Source organism: Lactuca serriola, chromosome 3 (genome assembly GCF_051521515.1).
Source record: "Lactuca serriola cultivar US96UC23 chromosome 3, Lser_US96UC23_V15, whole genome shotgun sequence".
Classification (NCBI taxonomy): Eukaryota; Viridiplantae; Streptophyta; class Magnoliopsida; order Asterales; family Asteraceae; genus Lactuca; species Lactuca serriola.
In genome coordinates this window covers 67,076,940-67,083,789 of record NC_136410.1, presented here as the reverse complement: position 1 = coordinate 67,083,789, position 6,850 = coordinate 67,076,940, and the positions used below count along the sequence as shown (strand labels likewise).

Here is a 6,850-nt window from a genome sequence, read left to right as displayed (position 1 = left end):
ACCACCTATCTCCACCAAAGATGCAATCGACTCCCTGGAAGTCCACCGTTTCCGTCACCGTTGTCCACCACTTCTACCTTCTGTCAAGACGAGTAGCCCTAACCCTATCCTGCCGCCACGATCAACCACTGATAGGCCGTCGTTCAATTGTTAGCAAACCACCTTTTCTTTCGATTCTTAGCAAACCACAACGATCTGGGTTTGGAGCTTTTAGTTCTTATTCTCGAAGATCTCGCTGGTCGGCCGTTAGTTCATCATCTGCAACTGGATTTCCAACAACGGAAGGGGCCACGATGGGCCCATCTAAAGCTTCTGTGGCGATGTACAACCTCAAAGATGCATACAGTTTATGGGGTGTATTGAACACTTCCCCTGTTTGGCAAGATCGAATTTTTCATGCTCTTGTTGCTCTCTATGGAAATGGTCGTCATAATGCACTTCACATAGCTTCTTCCAATGGCCAGATCGAGGTGTGTAGTTCAAGAATTTATTTATGTTCTTACTTTATTTTTTTGTTTTCCCTTGATTAATTTGTTGAATTTTTCATTCAATGTGTGGATTTTGTTCAGATTATTTCTATGGTTTTGGACGATTAGTTAGTCAATCCCTATAAACAGGTGTGTTTCAGTAGTCTATTTTAATTATAATTCAACTTTTTATGTCAATTTCATGAATCAGATGCGATGTATATATGGTTCATGATCTTATGGAAATTGGGTGATTTTCTTAATTCCCACTTTCTTCTTTTTCTACTGATTTTATGTAATTTGGTTGATGTTGGCTGCGAGATAGACTCCATTGATGTGGGTTGCAATGAATGAGAAGATCTCTTGTGCACAAAAGTTGGTTGAAGTTGGGCTAATGTATGTCAATTTTTATCCTTTTACATAGCCACCCCTCAAAAAACACACAGAAACACACGCATGTATGTGTTCATGGTGTCAATGACAAGCTCTACTGAAACCTCAAAATGACTAACTTTATCCTTCACACTCTCCCTCGCCACTGTTCCAACATTTGATGTCGTATCATGTAACATATTCTCTTGTCTTCATCAACATGTGTAGGTTGTAAATAATATATGATTCAATTTGATATTTTTTATTTTACTATTAGAGTAAGAGAACAAAATAAGATCCTGATGAATAAACTTGTAAAGGAATTTCATATATCTCGGAAGGAATCATTAGAAAAGTGTGTTGCTAAGAAGAAAGGCAAAATTAGAGCTCAAAAGGTTGCACAAAACAAATTCCTTTTTGGTTTTGGAAATGTGTCCCCTGTTTTGCTATTCACAGCTCATTTGTTTTAATTTTAAACAATTATATGAATAGGATTTAAAAAACGAAATGATCCAAGCTAAAACAGACAACTTGGATAAAAAAAAAAAAGCCTCCATCACCTGTTGCTTCCGGATAAAAAAGCCTCTTCAGGTTAGCGTTTCTTTTTTAATTGCATTCATCACATGTTGCTTCTGAGAAACCAGTCACCACCAATATCGGATCATTCTCCACTCACATTGATCTGGAACTGTAAGAGAAAAAAAGGGACACTTTCTTCATCATCCTCTCTGTTCCTAGGCTTTCTTCATCTACGCTTTTTACCAGGTATTTTTTTCTATGCAGGTAGAAACAAACCACTAATGTATTGAGGAACATTATGTAACAAGGAGTATAAGATTATGTGTTTTTTTTCTAACAATTCCAGTTTCTTGACAGGTACTGTTTCGAAGATATAGGGATAGATATGAGCACCATGAGATCCAGTTACAGAATAGATCTAAGGTGAGTAAAATAAATGAGGGTAATTTTGTAAAAAAGTTAGTACGGTAGCCTCATGTTTATGTACTTGTATCATATCTCAATCATATCCTCGGTCTCTCCCTCTATCTAAGTAGATGAAATTTGACTCTCAATCTAAGTTGTGGATTGTTTGCGAGACTACATACAACCAAAGGTAAAATCTTGGTTTAATTATAAAGAACTAATTTTAATATATTTTGGATTATCTTTGACTTTGGGTTATATATTGTAGGTTGTAAGCATGTTTTTAACAACATCAAACAATGGTTAGCTTTTCATACTATATTTTTCATATTTTCATTTTATTATTTCATTATCTTTATTCATATGATGCTTTATTTGTGCAGTTTAAGCATTGTAACATAGGTGTATATATAAATTGAATAAGGTAAGGAGGGGTAATTTGGTAATTTTTAACTATATCAATATTATTTACATGGTATACTTTCAAATTCAGAAACTACAATAAGTGAAACCATGTGTGTGTTAGTCTCTCCATGAAAAGACCTTCCGACCGCCAACCATGGTTTTTTCTGAAACGTATTGTCATTTGAATTGCATTTTGACTTATTTTTGGTGCTTTAGGAAAGTGAGTTTACCTTGAACTTTAAAAATGATTATTTTAGCTTAGTTTTGTGGATTATTTTCATGTATCTTTCTGTGTTGATTGGTTCATAATCAAATTGAAGACGAGGATAATTATGTATGTGTGTATATATGTGGACAAAACAAAAAAGAAAGTATGAATGCTTATGTGATACTAATGTCAACTTTATGTTTCTTTTTATGCAGGCATGATCGAATGTTGCAATATTGACTTACTTCTCACATGTACATGGCAGAAAAGCTTCTACTATCTCAAAGTGGGATACCTCACCAAATGAGTCCCAATTGGATTGCCTTTCATTCTTGATGTGCGTTTTCAAATTATCATATATCCTTTTGAATATGGTGCTTTTGTGGGGGTGTTATTACAAGTATATTTCCATCAGTGTAGAAGATCTTCACAATCCCATAGCTTTTGAATTTAGTAAAGGTAATTTTAAAGCTAATTTGTTAAGAAATCTCATACATCTAATGTTCTCACAAGTCTAATGTTCTCAACAAACTCAGGAAACTAAGGAGGGGTAATGTGGTAATTTTAAAGTTATACAAGTAGAAATGGGACAATTATAAAATATTAACCCTCTATAAGCTAACTTTCATCTTCTGTAATTAACACTTACTTATTTATATAGTTAACATATTTTATTATTTTGCAATTTTTAACTGACAAGTTGACAACAATCTAAATGGAGAGATTCTTAATAATTTATCCAATTGGTGGTTATAATTTGTTTTTCTTATGATGAATTTTGATAGATTTATGGCAAGTATACCTATGGGGATAACTATTATGGCATGATCATTGGTTGTCGACCTCAAATCTTGGTATGTCCTCTGTTTTGAGGCTAAATGATTCTTATACTAAATGGCAGCTTAATTGTATTGCTTTTGATGATGGTGGCAGCAACTGGAGATGAAGGAAAACACAATCTGATAAAATCCAATCCATGTTGCATGCTTCTTATTTAAAAAACGAGTCCATGTACAATATTGTTATTTTGTCTTTTTTTGAATTGGAACAATTCATTTTATTGGAATGACAATATATTTTCAAAATGGAATGGTTCTTTCATGAAAGGTGATTCCTTTAGCCTCATTAATAAGCATTCCATGCCTATGTCTATATTTGAAACTAATAATATATTTTCAATCAAACATAAAATATGTATAAATATAACTTATTTACAAATATATTGAAATTTGATTAAATTTAATTTTGAAAATGATGTTTTTGGTCTTTGTTTTCTATCAAACTGAAATGAGTATGAAATTGTTAAAGGGTTTTTAGGTCAAGAAGGAAAATACCATGTCAAATGGTAGTTGGGCTTTAAAGTCAAAAACCCACAAATCCATCGTACCTTGTTTGCTTAGTTGAAGTTTTGATTATTTTAATTATCGTTTTTGCTTTTCCAAAAATATTGGAATTTAGTCTTTGCATATTTGTCTATAGAAAAAATAGAAGTTGGGATTTATTTGATAGATCATAAATTTATAAAATATTAATTTGATTTTAGGATCAATAATTGTTTGGATAATAATTTATATAAAGAATGAGACAATTTATAGATTGTCAATATTTAGGTTTTCCAATAAACAAAGTCATACTGATTTCGCTTAGATTGGTAGGTGTGGGTGACGCCCACCAGTATTATAATGACGTTGAGTCCGGAAAAACATGGAATAACACCGTTTTCTTGATGCAACACCGTCCCGACTTGGTGTTATTAGCCGTTATGGTATGTGTCGTTACTATACCAATGAGAGGAAACGAATAATTTTTTGACAGTTGGCTTCAATGTGACCATTTTAAAATCATAAGATTTATAAAAAAAATGTTTTTTACCTATATAAATATATAAACAAAACCTCTATTTTTTACCATTTTCTTTTCTTTCTTTCTATTTCAAATATAATTCAATAATTCAAAACAAAAAAAATGGATTATTTTCATCCGTCCAACAATTTATTAAAATTTCACTTTTAGTTTTTAAATGGTATTTTTAAATTAGTATTTAATTAAATTATGTTTTATTAATATATATATATATATATATATATATATATATATATATATATATATATTATGACAAATAAAAAATAAAACAAATTGGAAAAATAGAAACAAAAAACATCAAAAATAAATAAATAAATAAATAAGAAATAGAAAATAAGAGGTGTTATTACATGTTATGTGGTGTTGTTAATTTCTACATTGGATGTTATACTACCAAAAGTGTAATTAAGATGATGAGGCGGACATTTTGGATGTTAGGTTTTGAAATTTCTATACTCAAATATTGTTTTCTTGAAACAAAATTATAATAATAGAAAACCAAACTAATTTGTGAAGAAATATCAACACCCGTCGCTTAGCGCAGGTAAACTGCTAGTATATATATATATATATATATATATATATATATATATATATATATATATATATATATATATATATATATATAGGGTTATATATCTTGGATTGGAGATAGTGTCATTTGACAAGTTTGGGTTTAGTGCTTTACTAAGCATGGGTATGCAAAAAGATTTATCTTAGATATCTTAGGAGATAATGTGAATATATCTGCCTAATGGATTATTTGTTATTTGGATTATGTGTTTTTGTTTGTGTAGTTGTTATTCACTAAGTCGTGAGGCTTACATTGTTTGTTTGTAAATGTTTTACAGGTTAAAGATTGTAGCTCCCGACTCGATATTGTGTTTGTTGCCAGCACGATCCTTGTGATAGATTTTTGTGCTCTAGTATGCCAATGTATACCAAAATGTTTTGTAAAATTTTTATAATTATGGAATGTATTTTGGGGTATACCTGGTGTGAAAAAATATGGGCGTTACAAGATGGTATCAGAGCTGTGGTTTAAGCGAATTAGGTGCTTATAGTAAACACATAAACTTAAACCGTAAGGTGGAAAATGTTATTTGATTATGCCTGGTAGAAATAACTTGGAAAAGTTATATATATGATATATATATATATATATATATATATATGCGTATATATATACGCATATATATATATATGTGTATATATATATATACGCATATTACGGGAAGAATTTTGGTACACGATATGGTATCTGTGCTATTCATGACGTAGTGGGTGTTACGATTGGTGATGCGATTTAAATTAAATTATATGGTGAGATATTAGTAATAAAATTGTTTGAATAGTTAGAATTTTTGCAAAATATCGATTTGTAATTGTCAGGACCTTTTTCCCTATCAATTAAAATCGATTGCCATTGGGAGGATGGACATTGGATGATATCGTGTACGAGAAGATGAGCATTATCGCAGCGGATGACACGGTGTACATGGTACGTTGCGATGTACGGTTGCGAGGCCTACAGCGGGATATGAGGCGTGATGATTTGAAGTATCTGGTGCAGCGTTGACGATGTGTGATACAGTCGAAATGAAGAATAGCAACATACTTTGATCTCACGGCGTGAGCACAGTGTTATCACGATGTGAGCATTAAGTACACTACTATAATTGAATTGTATAAGTCACGACGTGAGGAATGTAGATCACGATGTGAGGAAGGTAAGGTCACGACATGGTAGATCTAAGACCACAACATGAGAGTCACAAAGTGGAGAATGATCACGGCCACAACGTGATTATAGATGGATCCTAATGTAACTATTAAATTTTGTCTAGGGCTGGTTTTCAGCTAAATGACTGGTTTTGAAAGATAGGTCATAAGATTACTATGTACAGTTGATTGATGTTTAATATCTATCTTTTAACTGTGTGAGCTAATAATTATTGACCGTGTTTGTGATACGAGATTAAAGCCACAATGTGGCTGGAAATTATGAAGTTAAAAGTGCGCTCTGTATTGAAAGCATGATACTTAATATTAGTCATGATAAATTTGGGAGACGTGAGGAGAAATATTTTCGGGGTATGAAGCCGGTAAAAGAAACTGATACTTCAGATATGAATTTTGGAGGTAGTAATATTTTTAAGATGATTAGTGAATATGAGTAAACTTTGTTTTACTTACAAAATTTGGATTCATGTATTTTGTCTTAAAGTGGTAATGACATGAAAATGTTGGTGTTTGAAGAATCCTAAGAAAAATATGGAAATGAATGTAAGGATAACTTCGGTATTAGAGTTATCATGTGAATTGAAAGGAATTATAGCGTTATCTCAGATTAGAGGTACCACAAAAATGAAAATCCATACACATACATACATATTTTTGATTTGGTGGTTATCTTGGTTTGGAGATACCACTTGTACATGTATGATTTGTTGGTTATCTTGGTTTGGAGATACCACTAGTATATGTATGATTTGGTGTTTATCTTGGTTTGGAGATACCACTGGTACATGTATGATTTGGTGATTATCTTGGTTTGGAGATACCACTGGTATGGGTAAGATTTGGTGGTTATCTTGGTTTGGAGATGATA

General features: G+C 31.7%; 1 long non-coding RNA gene across 1 annotated transcript; it reads left to right on the top strand.

The window, feature by feature from the left end:
- Positions 1 to 1,724: 1,724 nt before the first annotated feature.
- Positions 1,725 to 3,400, top strand: LOC145094493 (uncharacterized). The gene is made up of 6 exons (XR_013703382.1): positions 1,725 to 1,953; positions 2,032 to 2,065; positions 2,147 to 2,187; positions 2,592 to 2,835; positions 3,162 to 3,230; positions 3,278 to 3,400. It is a non-coding gene; the product is annotated as an uncharacterized LOC145094493 (long non-coding RNA).
- Positions 3,401 to 6,850: the final 3,450 nt, after the last annotated feature.